Consider the following 15,955-nt stretch of genomic DNA (forward strand, 5'->3'; position numbering starts at 1 on the left):
TTTAAAATTTTATGTTTTCTTTGTGGCTAACAGCTGTCATTTCTTGCTATAGTTTATAGGTTTCCTGGAACAATTTCTCTCTCTCTCTCTCATTTTAATTTTAGCTTGTAATCTGTTGCAGGTTTAGAGCACAGAGTTCTAAGGGTTGGGTTTTGCTATATATATGTTTTAATGAAAGAATTTTGAGACATTTTGTTATTCAATTTGTAATAGAGAGCTGGTTGCTAAATACTCAAATTGTATTGGCTTACAAATCTACTATTCCACAGAAGCAATAAATTGTTTATTATATGAAATTTAGTTATTATATCAATTAGGAAAGAGATACAGTAAATGCTTATTTATCCAAAATTTGAACAGTTTTATCATTCAAACAACTAGAATAAGGCAAACAAAATCACCAGAAAACAAGTTTAAGTTATACTTGATACAGTTTTTTATTATATCTAAATTTATGGTATTCAAATTATTTGAAAATATTCATTTTAATTATGGAATTTCTACTATGAGTCAGGCAATGTGTGGTGTGATGGAAATACCAAAGGAGTAAAAGATGTTTTGTATCTATAAAGATGTCAGCCTGATGAAGGCTAGGGGAAGGGAGAGAGGGTAGAGAAATAAATAAGTAAGTAGGTAAATAAATAAATAAATAAATAGAATAAAGTGTTGTGTGAATTATGATAGAAGTATGTTCAGAATATAACTGGAGGCACAAAGGCAATATGCTCCATTCTATATTACAGGATCCAAGGAAGGCAGAGCACAGCTGTGGGGATAGGCTTCCCGAGGAAATGAGATGTGCCTTAAACAGTGAGTTATTGTTCTTGAGTCAGATTGGTCTACAAATGGCATTTAGAGCTTGATGTGGTAAACTTGAAGGCTAAAGTGGTAGCTTGAGCCATTGCTCAGTTAGCAAAGGGAACCACAAACAATTGTGATGGCTGGAAGGCAGGCTGTGTGTGTTGGGGATGGAGAAGTAGAGAGATGGGACCATGAAGGTGGATTTGCATTTTCCAGATGTCTCTGATGCAGTGTGTGGATGAGATGAAGGAAAGTAAGAGGGAAAACCAAATGACAGATACTGGGGCTATGGCACTGGTCCAAGAAAGAAATCATGATCTTGAACTTGGGCTCTAATCAATAGCAAGATTCATCTGGTTAGTATTAGAGGCTTATCATATATAGGGACACCTGGGTGGCTCAGTTGGTTAAGCCTCCAACTCTTGATTTTGGCTTAGGTCAAGACCTCATGGTTCATGGGTTCAACTCCCATGTTGGGCTCTGTGCTGACAGTGCGGAACCTGCTTGGGATTCTCTCTCTCCTTCTCTCTGTGCCCCTCCCCTGTTTGTGCACATGCTCTTTGTTTGCTCACGCTCTCTCTCTCTCTCCCCCCTTGCTCTCAAATAAATAAACATTACTTTTTAAAGAAACTTATCATATAGTGCTAAAAAGAAGCGTGACATAAATAAGGAAAGAGGGAGTGGAGAGATCATAGAGAAGAACTGCAGGTGAGTTTTCGTTCAAATAGTTAAATTCCAAGTCCTTGGCAGAAGGTTGCACTGACAGGTATGTTTTGCCACTCCTTCCTGCTGCCTCTGTGTTTACTTCTAACTCAGTAACTGACAGCTCTCAGATGATTTTTCTTCTCAATTCTCCCTACCCACACTTCTCTTTTCTCAGTCAAGGTAAATCAATCCTTTCTTTGTGTTTCTGTAATACTCTACCAAAATGTCCCACATAGCAACAGAATTCATTTGCACCACAATCTGACTAGATAATGAGACTTATAATGCTGACAACATAATTTTATTTATCTTGTATCCCAGTGCTGAAGTTCAGGCCTGATTATATGTTTGTGTGTGGTTATGTATATTATATATTGTGTTTGTATCATAGATTATTGATTATATAAATATATATTTATAGGTACCTATCAGATATATTAATTTATATATAAGTGTCAATAAATATTAAATATATGTATGACTAGGTCTATTGGTCTGTTTGGCCTACATATTTCCAATCCTGTACTTCAGCACCTACTGTGAGTTAGTAGACTATTTAGGTGCATTGGAGGCTGTTTCAGTTACCTGTTGTTGTTGAGTATCAAACCATCAAAATTTCAGTACTTATCACAACAACCCTTTGTTTTTTCTCCGTCCTATGAGTTGACTGGACTGATCTGCTGGTTTCAACTGATCTCATTCTTGTGGCTGCACTCAGCTTAGAGCTCAGTTGGGATTGATGGTCTAAGAGGGTCTCACTTGCACATCTGGAGTGTCATTTGAGATAGCAGGAATGACTGTGATAGCTGGGTTCTTTCTCCAAATGATCTTTCATTTGGGGTATCTTCCCAGCATGGTGGCCACAGGGCTCCAAGACAATAAGAACAAGACTTGCAAGGTCTTTTGAGAGGCACAGAGATATTTCCATTGCATTTTGTTGCTCAAAGCCAGGCACTTGGTGAACCCACATGCAAAGAAAGGGAAAAAGACTCCACCTCTTGATGGTGGGGTGAAATCACACTGCAACTAGGTCTGCAGATGGATCATCTTGGCAAACATAAAAAGGGGGAATTTACAAGGATCGGTTCTACTTATCATCACCCTTTATTGAATAATATTGGAAGTCAGATCGGAAAAGCTTTTGTTAATGTTCACTATTAATCTCTTGGAAAGAGTTACTTCTTGAAACACCATAATTGCTTAGTGTGTATTAACTAATGAAAAATTAAGAAAAGGTGATCTCATGCTGAAGTCAGGCACAGAGTTGACAGTAGTAATAATGAAAAGAAGAGAGAAAAATTTTAAATGAGTCAAAGGAGGAAATGAAAACGTGAAAAGGCAAGGGTACATCTTGAAAACAATCAAGGATGTTCTGGCAAAGCTGTGTAAAAGAGTCCATACAGAAGACAGGGTAATACTGACATTGCACCCCTATCATGATGAAAGGTGTGAATCTGTATCATCTATATCTATGTATATGCAGATATGTAGTATAGATTAGGTAGATGGACGTGTGTGAAAAAAGCACTCTGACCCAGGAATGATTTTAAAAGATATTCATACTGAAAGTTGCCAGATAGGTAACATCAGAAAGGAGAAAAAATGTAAAACACTCATAAAAGGATAAAAATGGAAAAGGTTCAGAATCCAAGTGAAGTTACAGGGAAGAACTAGTCAAGGCAGAAAGTAGATTTTGTAATTGAATCCTATCACAGGCAATCTGAAGTGTTAAAAAGGAAAAAGGGGAAAGAATTGACACATCTGAGTATAATTGGTATAAATGCTAGAGTAAAAAGGTGGGTCTTTTCCACCGGTCTTGTTATTTTAAGTATTAAAAATTTCCTCTGAAGAAAATTGAATTATTGAACAGGTGCCCGGCACACACTGTCACACGTCTCACTGGCTTATTGAGTTATAACACAAAAACCATCACATGGAGTTTGCACTTTCTGCATATCTGTGTATTTTGTGCACATTCCTGCTGAATGCTTGTGAATAGTTCTAATCAGAACTGTTATTAATCAATAACAACCTTTTTAGTTTTGGAGGGAAAGGAAGCTGCTTTTCTTGGGGGAAGAGACAAATCTTTCCCCTCAGTCCTTTATCAAGTCTCTGGCTCTGAGTGTCATTGAGGATCCTTAACTGAGGATGCCCTCGGTAATGGCAGACTTCCCCTCCGGTGATGGGTTCTCCCACACCTATTCCCAGGTGAGGCAGGGAAGTGTGTCTGAGAATGTAAGATGGCTTGAAGAAGACAGGAGAAGCACTCCTCTTAATTTTCTTGTCTCAGCTGTCTTTACTACAGCCAGTGCCACACTTCACATCTCAGGATAACATGGGAAGAAGAGAGGAGGGGGGAGAAAGGCAGGCAAATCACCTTTCCTTACTTTCATAAATCTGTGGAGGGGTGCTATCCTCTCTCCGTGGGGTGATAGCAGCCTATTTTTCCCTTTTGCGACAGGGAAGGAGATTGGCTAAATGTCAGGCCATCCTGAAGTTACATTTTAACTGAGTTAGAAGTTGGATCCCGAACTGCTCGTGGGTCTGGTGGTCACTAAGCGATTTGTTAAGTCCTTGAGTCCATGTCAATTCAATGGCATTTATCATTTCCTACCATGTACAGTCTTAATCCCCCTATTAGGTATAAGAACTGTCACAGATTATCTTTATTCCCTACACTGTCCAAAGCAATGCATTGCACACAATAAATGTTCAGTAAATATTTATTAAATGAGTACATGAATGAAAGACAAAAGCTGGTCTAATTATGAGTGGCAGGATAATTTTCTGAAGGCTAGAGATCTATCTGATATTCACCTTTTCAAACAAATCATCATTAAAATGATTTTTTAAATATCTTTGTTGGTTCAGTGATTCCCTTGATGTTCCATATCATAAATACAGCAACCATTGACAAGACATAATATTATCTCATAGGGCCAATATTTAGATTAATCTTAAAGAGGATATGCCAATTCTTTCTCCAAATCCCCTCATTCTAAAAGGAGAACGGCTTCCTATGAAGTGATGGAGACTTGTAATCTTGTACACTTACTATATTAACTATATGGCTCATTTAATTTTCTTCTAGGATATTAATCATTCACATTCACCTTTGCTTTTGTACTTAAAAGCCAGGGGTCAGGAATTTCAAAGGAAATACTTTGTTACAATTCCAGAATAGTGAGAAAACACAATGGCAGAGACTAAAATCTATCACAGTATTTTGGCTTCTTGCCTTCCTTTAATTTGACAATGGGGGGAAAATCAAGGTGAGACTTGATTCCCTTTCGGAGTCCCTTTCCTGTGTGCTCTGTGTCTAGCCAGGAGAGAGACTGACAGAATGATAACACTTGATGCCAGGCTCCCTTGCCCACTCAAAGACCCTCCCTCAGGTATCAGTTGCTTGGCTGAGCTTTGAGGTCAACTAGACACCTCCCTTGAGGCTTACCTGGCCTAAGGGATAGAGCAACCAGAAAACCCTCTCATGGAGGGCAGCTGTTATCTGAGCTAGGATCAAAGTCCCCCTCTGTACTCCAGAAAAACATCTTCCAAACTGGGTCTCTTTCTCCATGATTCAAATGAATGTCGAATGAGTCCCCAGGGACACCAGTTGCTTTGCTCAGGAACAAGCTGTCAGAAATAGTGGGCGATGAAAGTTCACCTCCTTTTAAGGTCCCTTTTATTTGCGAATTTTTATTTATTGCCTCAGAGGCCCATCAGAAGTTAATCGAGAAATTAGGCAACAGGGAAATGTGGTGATTAACTTTTTTTGACACTTTTCATTTGTGCTTCGGGTTTTGTTTTTCCTGAAGTGTGACATTGCTTCATTCTGGTAGTATTCACAGTACCCGTTAACGGCACTATGAGTATAAAAAGCCATTGCTCAAACATTTGGTTTTATACATGGAAGCATTACAAATAATATATAGCTTTTTTAGTTATTGGGACAGATTTGGGTTTCAAAGTGATAGTTTCTTTTGCCTCATGCCAAATCTTTTAGAGCAGTCAATAATGGCAACTTTAAACTAGGTGACATGCATGTTCTCATAGAAGTATGGTAGCCCAGAAAGTTCTGACCATAATTTTCCGACACATAGATCAATATGAACCATTTATTTAGTGATTCGAGATTCACGGAGACTCAGATATATCCAAAGTGGTGTTTCAGTTTACTGCTAAGCAGATAACCTGCACTGGAATGTTCATTTCAAGATCTAGAACAATGTCTCATCGTATCTTTCCAGCAAGTACCACAGGACCTAGAACACAGTAGAAGTAACATAAATATCTCTTGAAGTGAACCAGACTGAGTGTAGCATCAATGACCTCCTTGGAATTACAGCGCTGATTAACTGACCTAGAGGTAGAAACGTCACAAGGACAGGATATAGACGTGGGCCAAGCAGAGAGATATTACAGCATTTGGAAGTACACTTTTTAGATGATGTATTTTGAATATTTCTATTCTTTTCAGCATGAATATGTTTTGCTGACATCGTAGTTATAGCCAGTTTTATTCAATGCATTTCAGGTTGCCCAGTTTAAATTGATGTTTTTGGTAGCACTACCAGTGGGTAGGTGGGTGGGTCAGATATTTTAGTCATGGCACACACTATTGTACAGCCATCTGTTATATTGAATGGATTATTTTGTTTATCAAGTTTCTTTGAATAGCAATTTCAGTTTTGTATCTTATTTCCTTCTTTGATGAGAGTATTGCCAGCAGATGCAAGCTACATATTGGCTTGAGTTTCTTGCAATTCCCTGGCTAGCTTTTTTTTTTTTTAAGTTTTTTTTTCCCTTTTCCTTAGCACTTTTCTCCCCGACAAATGTTCCATTCTAAAGAAATTCAGCATTTTTGAACACAATTTCCTAAAATTAACAGCCTTGCTAATTCTTCTTTTAAGACACATTTCTTATTTTTCCAAGGTCATTACCAATAATACCACAATTTTCTCCCCATCCCCACCTCCCCTTCTCAGTCTTTTTTTCTTGATGGGTTCATTTTCCCTTAGAAATAACTAGTTCTTAAATAACAAATGCTTTGAGAGAAGAGGTTGTGGTTTTTGTCCAGGGTGCTGCCGAACAATTGTTCTATTTACTTAAATCACGGAACTCCAGCTGTATTGCAGCTTGTGTTGGTAGATCTGGACACAAAGAGTAAGTATTAACCATTTACTCTAAATCTGAAAATCAGATAAATCCAAACAAGTATCATGATAATCCTGAGGAAGGCATTATAGGGGAACCAAGTGCCTATCGTCAAGACTACACACGTGATGATGATGATGATGATGATGGTTAACATTTAACCAGCACTTGCTATATGTCCAATATCATTCAAAACTCGTCTATCTATCTATCTATCTATCTATCATTTATCTATCTATCATCACCATCATCATCATCATCATCATCATCATCATCACCATCTGGCTACTCAGTCAAATCTCACAACAATCTTATAAGGTAAGTATGTAAGTGTTATTATCTCCATTTCACATCTGAGGAAACTGAGGGACAAGAACATTAAATGCAGCACCAAATTCAGAGTAAATGGATAGTAAATGGTAGAGTCAGGATTCACATCTAGGCAGTGGAACTCCAATTTTTTAAATCTTATACCACATGTTTCATCACATATATTCACATGATAAAGGAGGGAGCAAGTGGTACAAACATATTTGCCTGTGAAATTCCAATCACTGTAATTCCCCTGACTCTAAGTTGCTCAGTGTAGTGGAGGGTCAGAATTGAAAACCGGTTAATTCAATACAAAGAGAATAGAGAATGGGGTGCCTGAGTGGCTCAGTTGGTTAAGTGTCCGACTCTGAGATTTCGGCTCCGGTCATGATCTCAGGGTCGTGAGATCCAGCTGGAGTTGGGCTCTGCATTGAGAGTGAGCATGGAGACTGCTTAAGATTCTCTCTCCCTCTGCCCCTCCCCTGCTCACTCTCAAGCTTTCTCTCAAAAAAAAAAAAAAAAAAAAAAAAAAAAAAAAAAAAAAAAAGGAAGGAAGGGAAAAAGAAAGAAAGAAAGAAAGAAAGAACAGAGAAGAAGAATACATGGGGATGGATGCTGGTTGAGGAAAGATCCCTTGAGTTTGGGGCCTGGCCAAATGAAGATTGAGTAGAAGCTAAGGCAGGTGATTCCAGGAGAGGAGGAAAGGCATGAGTTGAGGCAGAAAGTCAGGAAACCACAGTGTGGATGTGAGAAGAGTCCCCTCACATGGTCACAAAAACGCAAAGGGGGACAGTGGCAGGAGATGAGCATAGAGAGGTAGGCAGGGACTTAGTGGAAGGCACTTGGTAATAGGTTGTCTCCAAGGTTAAGACAAGAGTGTTGAATTTGGCCTGCCCTTGACAACACAGGAGATATGAAGCTGCCAGCACCTGCTTCTCCTCTTATCAACTGCCAGAAGAAAGACCTGGCATGTGGGGTTTGTGACCATATGCCCACTGCTCAAAGCTCTCCCCATCATCCTTGTTCAACCTCAAGTCCTGGTCCCTGATACAGGAATGTGCAGAGGCAAGGGAATGGCTCTCTCCTTCCTCTAGACTGCATGTTATTATTTTACTTCAGACCGCACCACCTTTCTTTTGGGAGATGGCCTTGAGATTGCATGTTGGAAATCTCCCCTGCTTAATGACACTGTTCCTTGTGTAAAGTTCATTTCTCTCACTCTCTCTCTTTCTGCCGGTGGAAGAGTCAGAGATTATGTTGGACGAACATACATATGTTGGCCAAATAGTTTGACTGAATTGGAAAATCAGCAAGAGTTAGCAATCTACAGGAAGAAGCAAAAGGCTGAAGAATAGGAATAGGAGGGAGAGGTTTAAAAGAAATTTTAAATGTGAGACACTAGCAAAAACAAGATAGCATAATGCTAAACAAAGCAGACAAGGTGGATTTTAATATAGTTTCATAATGCCTTATAGAGTTTAAAGTACTCAGTTATTGTGGTTCCAAGAGATTTTTCTTAGCTTTATTTATGACACTTAATATCTTGTTCCACTGTAATTAACATGTCTCCATTGCTAGACTGTGAGATCCTCAAGTCTGATCTTATTCCTCTTTCCATATCTCCAGCAATTATCATAGTGCTTGGCACAAAATTATTACTTAATAAATGAAGGTTAAATAAAAAAAAAATGGAGAGGCACAGAGAGGTGTGGGTCTTATTTTTGTAGGTTGGGGGTTGTGTGAGAGGACAGGACTCAGGATAGAGGGAAATTATGCAAAACAATCAAAATTATGCCAAAACAGATAAACAATTAGATTTTAGAGGCTCCAGCTGGTTTTCTATATCACTCTATCCTTTTTTTTTTTTTTTTTTTTTTTTTTTTTTTTTACATTAATAGACTTTCTTTTTTAGGGCAATTTTAGGTTTATAGAAAAATTGAACAGAAACTATAGAGAGTTCCCAAACACTCCCTGCCTGTTCTCTTCAGTTTCCCTTTTTGTTAATGTCTTGCATTGGTGTGGTGTATTTGCTACAATGGATGAATCAATATTGATACTTTATTGTTAACTAAAGTCCATAGTTCCCTTTGGGATTCACTCTTTGTGTTGTACAGTTTCACGGGTTTTGCCAAAAGCATAATGTCATGTATCCACCATTGCAGTGCCATGCAGAATAGTTTCACTGCCCTAAAAATCTCATGTGCTCCATCGACTCATCCCTTCTCTCTCTCCCTAATCTTTGGATACCTCTGATTTTTTTTACTGATTGTTTTACTGTTTCTATAGTTTTGCTTTTTCCACAACGTCACATAGGTGGAATCATATAGTGTGTGGCCTCTTCAGATTGGCTTCTTTCTCTTAGCAATATGCCTTTAAGATTCCCCCATGTCTTTTCATTGCTTGATAGCTCATTTCTTTTTATTGCTGAATAATATTCTAATATATGAATGAATGTTCTACAGTTTATCCACCCACCTATTAAAAGATATCTATGCTGTTTCCAATTTCTGGCAATTATAAATAAAACTGCTGTAAAGGGCCATATGCAGATTTTTGCATGAATGTAAGTTTTTCAGCTCCTTTGGGTAAATACCTAGGAGTGCAAGAGTAAGTTTAGCTTTGTAAGAAACTGTCAAAATATCAAAGTGGCTGTATCTGTTACTCCACTTCCTCACCAGCAGTTGATGTCACTGTTTTGGGTTTTCACCATTCTAACAAGTGTGTTGTAGTATCTTGTGTTTTATTTTGAAATTTCCTAATGATGTAGGGTGTTGAGTATCTTTTTATACGCATACTTGCCTTCTGTATATCTTCTCTGGTGAGGTCTCTCTCTCTCTCTCTCTCTTTTTTTTTTTTTTTGCCCACTTTTTATTGCATTGTTTGTTTTCTTAATGTTGAGTTTTAAGGGTTCTTTGTATGTTTTGGACACAAACCTGTTATCAGATATGTGTTTTGCAAATATTTTCTCCCAGTCTGTGGCTTGTCCTTTCATTCTCTCAACCATGTCTTTTGCAGAGTGGAAGTTTTTAATTTTAATGAAGTCCAGCTTACCAATTTTTCTTGCATCAGTTATACTCTTCGTGTTATATCTAAAAACTCATTACCATACCCAAAAGTCACCTAGATTTTCCCTTATGTTATCTTCTAGGAAATTTTATACCTTTGCATTTTTACATTTTGCATTTTTACATTTACATAGACAAATTTACATTTAGGTCTACGATTCATTTTGAGTTCAGTTTTGTGAAAGGTATAAGGTCAGTTTCTAGAGCCATTTTAAACCAACCCATTTTATTATTCTTGTCCTTTTGTTTGTTTTACTGCCCTGGTTGTGTTTTTGGTGTAAGCCTATTACTCCTCTGATTAAGTAAGCTTATTGGTTTCTTTTTTAGCCTCACCATTTTACTTCTCAAAAGCTCTATCATGAAATGTATCAGTTTGAACAATTGACTTAACCTTGTTTTTCTTGCATTTTCTAATCTGTAAAAATGGGGGCATTCCTTAATATTGGAGAGATAGTGAAGTGATGAACTATCAGGGCTATTGAGGGAGGAGAGTTATATTTACTGAACACTTAGTGTGTTTCAGGGACTACACTAGGAATTTAAACCTATCTTATTCAGTCATCAGAGTGATCTCTTAGAAGTTCTTATTCCCTTTCCATCAGCAAAGTAGCCCAGAGCTCAGAGAAGTTCCAAAAAGTGGGAATAGGATTTAAACCTAATTTGACCAACACCGATTGTCTGCTCATTCCATTCGTCCATACCACCTTCCTCTCAGGGACGCAGAAGAAGAGCCTGGAAAGAGCTCATCTTTCCTTGAGCTGAGGCTTAGAAGGTTTTGGAGATTTTGTTTGATTTTTGACAAAAGAGAGGAAAGGAATAAGATGGAGAAAAGTTTATTGTAATGGACCTCACAAATGTTCATTCATTCATGTACCCAAATAGCATTTACTGAGCAGCCCCTGTGAGTCAGGCATGAGCAGACATTGAACATTTAATGAGGAAATGGTTATGGTCTAGGGCAGGGGGCAGGGTATGTAGACTTGGACATTCTGTCTCTATCTACCTCCAGCAGAGGCTCTGCTTCATCCCGAGGAAGTGGTGCCAATCTTCAGTGCAAGGTCAAAGGACACCAGACTAGAAAATGCCTGAGCCTTTGCCACCACAGACCAGACACCCGATAGGTAACAAAGATGAGCATTGGCCTCTAGGTCTAGGGCAGGTGGCCCCAGAAGCTCTGTGTTACCCATTGTAAAGTTGGCATTTGGCCCTAATCTATTTTGGCACAACTCCCTTTTTGAAAAACCACCTCAGCCTTTACCTCAGAGCTTAGCCTTGCTGCTGCTTCTTTTATCTCCTTTATCTCCTTCAGCTCCAGTAAAGGGCCACCTCCTGGTCCATCAGACTCTGTGGGCTTCTCCTGACCAGTGAGTCCTGCCTCTGTTTACCTGTACCTACTTTTGGTTAGGTTTTATTTTATGCCCTTATAGCTGGTTCCCACCTTTGTCTGCCTGAGTGAGTCTGCTCTGCCTTCCCCCACCTCAATGTAAACACCAGCTGATTTAGCCCTGATGGGCTGCTCCATTCTACATGTTTGAGATGACCCACTCAACCCAGTTCTCCCTGGGCACAGTATTGACTTAAACACTTCCCTTCTAGACAAGACTTAGACAGTCATAATAAAACATGGATCTCAAGCAAGAAACAAGAGAATGGTAGAAAGAAATTGAAGGAGTATAACTTGAAAGAAAAAGGATATTTCTTTTTTTTTTCAGTTTAATTATTTATTTTGAGAGAGAGAGAGAGAGGCAGCACAAGGCAGGGCGGGTCAGAGAAAGGGAGAGGCAGAGAATCCCAAGCAGGCTCCGTACTGTCAGCACAGAGTCTGTTGCAGGGCTTGAACTCACGAACTGTGAGATCATCACTTGAGCTGAGATCAAGAGTTGGATGCTTAACTGACTGAACCACCCAGGTGGCCCGAAAAATGACAGTTGTTAAACGCTGCCTCCTGTATGAGCATTGTGCTGTAGGCTCTGCCTGGTTGTCTGTTGCAATCCTCGGAACTGCCTGTGCCCAGCTCTCTAGAGACTGCATGAAATATCCTTCATGATGGTGGGAATTGAGGTAAATTTAAAATCTGAAAGTAAATTGAGAAAGCGAGAGAGAAACAGGAGAGAAAGAGAGAGAGAGGGGAAGAGGTGGACAGGTAGGGAAAGGAAATAAAGTCAAAGAATTGGAAAAATGGAGCTGTCCTCTTGTTTCAACCAAAAGTAGTTTCGGTCTTGTTCTACAATAAGCCATAATGAGCAAGAAAATAAAATTGATTATAATAGGAGGAGTCTCCAGGTTTTTTTTTTTTTTTCTTTCTGTTTTTGTTTTCGTTTTTTAACATAATTGCTGAAAGGGGAAAAAGGATTTCTATTCAATCGGTCAGAATTAATTCTGTGGTGGGAAAAGGTTAAGTAAATTCTTTTTGCTTGTTTGCATTTCGGTAGTGGACATAAAAATTAAATCTTCATCATTCTCTTGCTGGAATGGGGTCTACGTCATATGGAAAGTCGATGGTGTAAATGCGTTGAACGTTGTAACTAACTTGCTTTCCTGAACCCCAAGCACCAAATGACATCTGGAGATATAATAAAAAGGCTGTGAACTGCTTTAAGGCTATGAAATTAGACAGATATTTCAGTATATTTCTCACCTCTCATCACTTCTTTCTTTTCATAAGACTTAAATTCTCGTTTTCTTTCAAGCTTGCCATTTTTTTACTGCTCTACTGAATATATAACTGGTCATCTATTCCATTCAACTCCTCACTGTATAAATAAAGAACATGGTATTTGTACATTTTAATTGTAACTCTTTGAATGTTGATCTGATTATATTGTTTTCTTCTTTTATTAGGTCACTTAAAGTGTCTGTTGCCCTGTTTTGTCACAGATAAAAAACCTTCCCTCCAGCTTTTCACATTGACTATTTCACTGGTGAAATCTGTGAGAGCGTATCTTACACTCTTTTTTGTGTTTAAGTCTATAACTCAATCTCTTGCTTTCTTGTTGTTTTTTTTTCCCCCTGCCTAGTAAACTTTTCCTGAAACCCTCTGTCTGCACGTTTATGCAGATAGATTGCAGTCTGAGCTTGGTGACTGAGATTATATCAGCTCTTGGCCAAGTGTTGTACCATAACAGACATCTTTGGGTAGAAAGTAGCAGCCGTGGTGAGATGCACTTGGCAATGCAAACAGCAATTTTGGAGAAACCTGATTCCTGTTGAGCTACCCTGGAAAGCTCCAAACAATTTCTTTCACTGTTTGCCGGAATGAAATGTTTGTCGTGAGAAGCTGGTTCCCACAGCTAGTATTTGTGGTTGTTTCCCTTTTACCAAGTACAACCCTGCACCAAATTTTAAACAGCTTATTGTATTTTTTATGCGAAATTCTGGCTACCAATATCTCACAATGCTGCTTTGGGTGGTGTTGCTGGGCAGCGACCAGCCTCCAAAACATGATTATTTAGAAAAGTAATAATTTGTGGATTACATCTAGATAATAAGGGGTCTCCTCATCTCTAGGATTAGAAAATCGCATTTAACTTGGGATACTGATTTTATTTTACTCTGTTAAGCAAGCCAGTTATAGAGGCAAAAACATAACTAGGAAGGGTTTGTTTTTGGCGAGACTTGCCTTTGGCCATACTCCTCCTTTGCTGATTCTTTATCTCAGATGTATTTGTTTTCTAGGGCTCCAGAACAAAGTACCACACGCTGGGTGTCTTAAACAGCAGAAACTTATTGTATTGCAATTCTAGACGCTTCCTGTTCCAAATCCAGGTGTTGGCAGAGCTGGTTCTGAGACCTGTGAGGGATGGCTCTGTTCCAGGCTGCTGTCCTTGGCTTGTAGATGGTGTTCTTCCTGTGTCTTCACATCATCCATCCTCTGTATGAGCCTGTGTCTGTGTCCACATTTTTCTTTTTTATAGGAACACATGTTAGGTTGGATTAGGGTCTACTTTAATGGCATCACCTTAATTAATTACATGTGTAATGACCCTATTTCCATATATGGTGGCATTCTGAGGTATTGGGATTAGGACTTCAGCATATGAGTTTGGGGTGAAGGGGGGACACAATTCAACCTACAACATTAGATATCTAGTTTTCTTTTTTTCTCTTTCCACCAAAACTTCCAATACATTCGAGAGGGTAACAAATCATAGCTTGAAGTGTTACATCTCCCAAGAATACTTGCATTCTCTTAAAGTCTTAAATTCTAATAAAACTGATGAAAGAGGATATTAAGCAGAGTAAATTTTGCATTATTTAGCTTTTTGTTGACTGATTTTTCAAGGAAGGGGTAAGTGTAAGGGTTAGGGGATGTGGTGCCTTTCAGGAGAATCTTACTATGCAGGCACTTGCCTATGTCACTCAAGCATTGGACTGTTCATAATAGAAGTCTTTGTTCAAATGTTTTAGGGAAGAAAGTGGTGTTTGGAAAGTACACACAAAGCAGTATTTCTTAATGTGTGGACCTTGGATTACCTGCCTCAGAATCATCATTTAAATTGCAAATTCCTGGGCCTGAGTGCAGGTCTAGGGAACCAGAGTCTTGGTATGTTGTCTAGGACCTTTGTAACGAGCAGCCCAGTGAAGTTTGAGAGTCATTAGCAAAGCACAACAAGACAGATTATAAAAAGGAAATTGTCTGGTTAATTTATAGGTGTACCATGTACAGATGTGAGCATGTAGATCATTTTTCTCAATCTTTCAAAAGTTCAGAGGCTGGACTTACTCATGACCCTCTGCTCAGCCAATGAGGCAGGGAAGAAAGCACAAAGCTTTGAAGACATTATTTTCTTTCATATATGTTCCTTTTCTTCAATGAAGAATCTGTGAAGTTGGCCTTCTGCCAAAAGAGAGAAGACCTTGATCCTGAAAGGCAAACGGTTGGGTGCTGCCTCATTTGGAAGTGGAGATGGTCTTTTCCTAATCACCTCAGCCTTGAGAATCAGTAGCAAGTATTAGAGCATCTATGATGGATAACAATACAAATTAACATGTATACCAACTACACCTTTTGAATTTAATTTTCCTTTTAACACACACAAACAAGGTGTATTTGTTTTCTCTCTAGATGGAATTTCTTTATTTTTTGCTCTGGGATGAGAAAAGATCCCTAAGCCCCCCAAGTATTTAGGAAAAAATAAAAAAAAAAAAAAACAAGATGCAATTTAGCAAAGATTAAAAGCAATTGTTCTGTTACCCTTAGCAACAGAATCTAGATGCAGCCAATCAGCAAAGTTGATATATTGTTTTGACACACGTGCACATATTTCTAACATAAATAGCAACAGAGACCTAATAACAGTAGGTTTTAAAGCTGGAAACTGATGTCATTTCAAATGTGTCAATCAAAGACAACCTATGAAAGTGTTTTTTTCTATCAAGCTGACATTAAGTATATGCTGTAATGGCTTCTTAAGTGACGGTAGACTTCTGTCAGGCCATACAGGAGATGTTCAATCTATAATTACACTCTTGCTTCGTAGACTGTGTCCTTTAGCACATCTCGGGGCGGGGGGGAAACTTTAATGAGAAAAAATTTGAGTCCTACAGTAGAATTCATCTGTTCACATCACCAAAGAAAGTGTGCTTATAAGAATGAACAAAATTAGACCAGAATTAGCTTGTTTATCCCTAAAATAGATGCATTTCTTTATGTCTTTTGAATTTATGATCAACTTGTGCCAGTAAATTCTGCTATTTAAATTTTTTTTAAGTCTTTTAAAAATAAGCATTCGGGTAGAACAATAGGCGAGAACAATAGTATCAGGCTGCCCGGAGGAGAATAAATGGGATGCTTGGGAGTGCAGTCCTGGTGACATTTACTGCCCAATATGAAAAGAGATGGCTAGTGGGTCAGAGTTCATCCTTCCCTGGATAGTATAGTAGCTGTGTTATTTTTGAAAAAAGCATAGGGTGATGTC

The sequence above is a fragment of the Panthera onca genome, chromosome C2 (genome assembly GCF_046562875.1).
Source record: "Panthera onca isolate mPanOnc1 chromosome C2, mPanOnc1 haplotype 2, whole genome shotgun sequence".
Taxonomy (NCBI): domain Eukaryota; kingdom Metazoa; phylum Chordata; class Mammalia; order Carnivora; family Felidae; genus Panthera; species Panthera onca.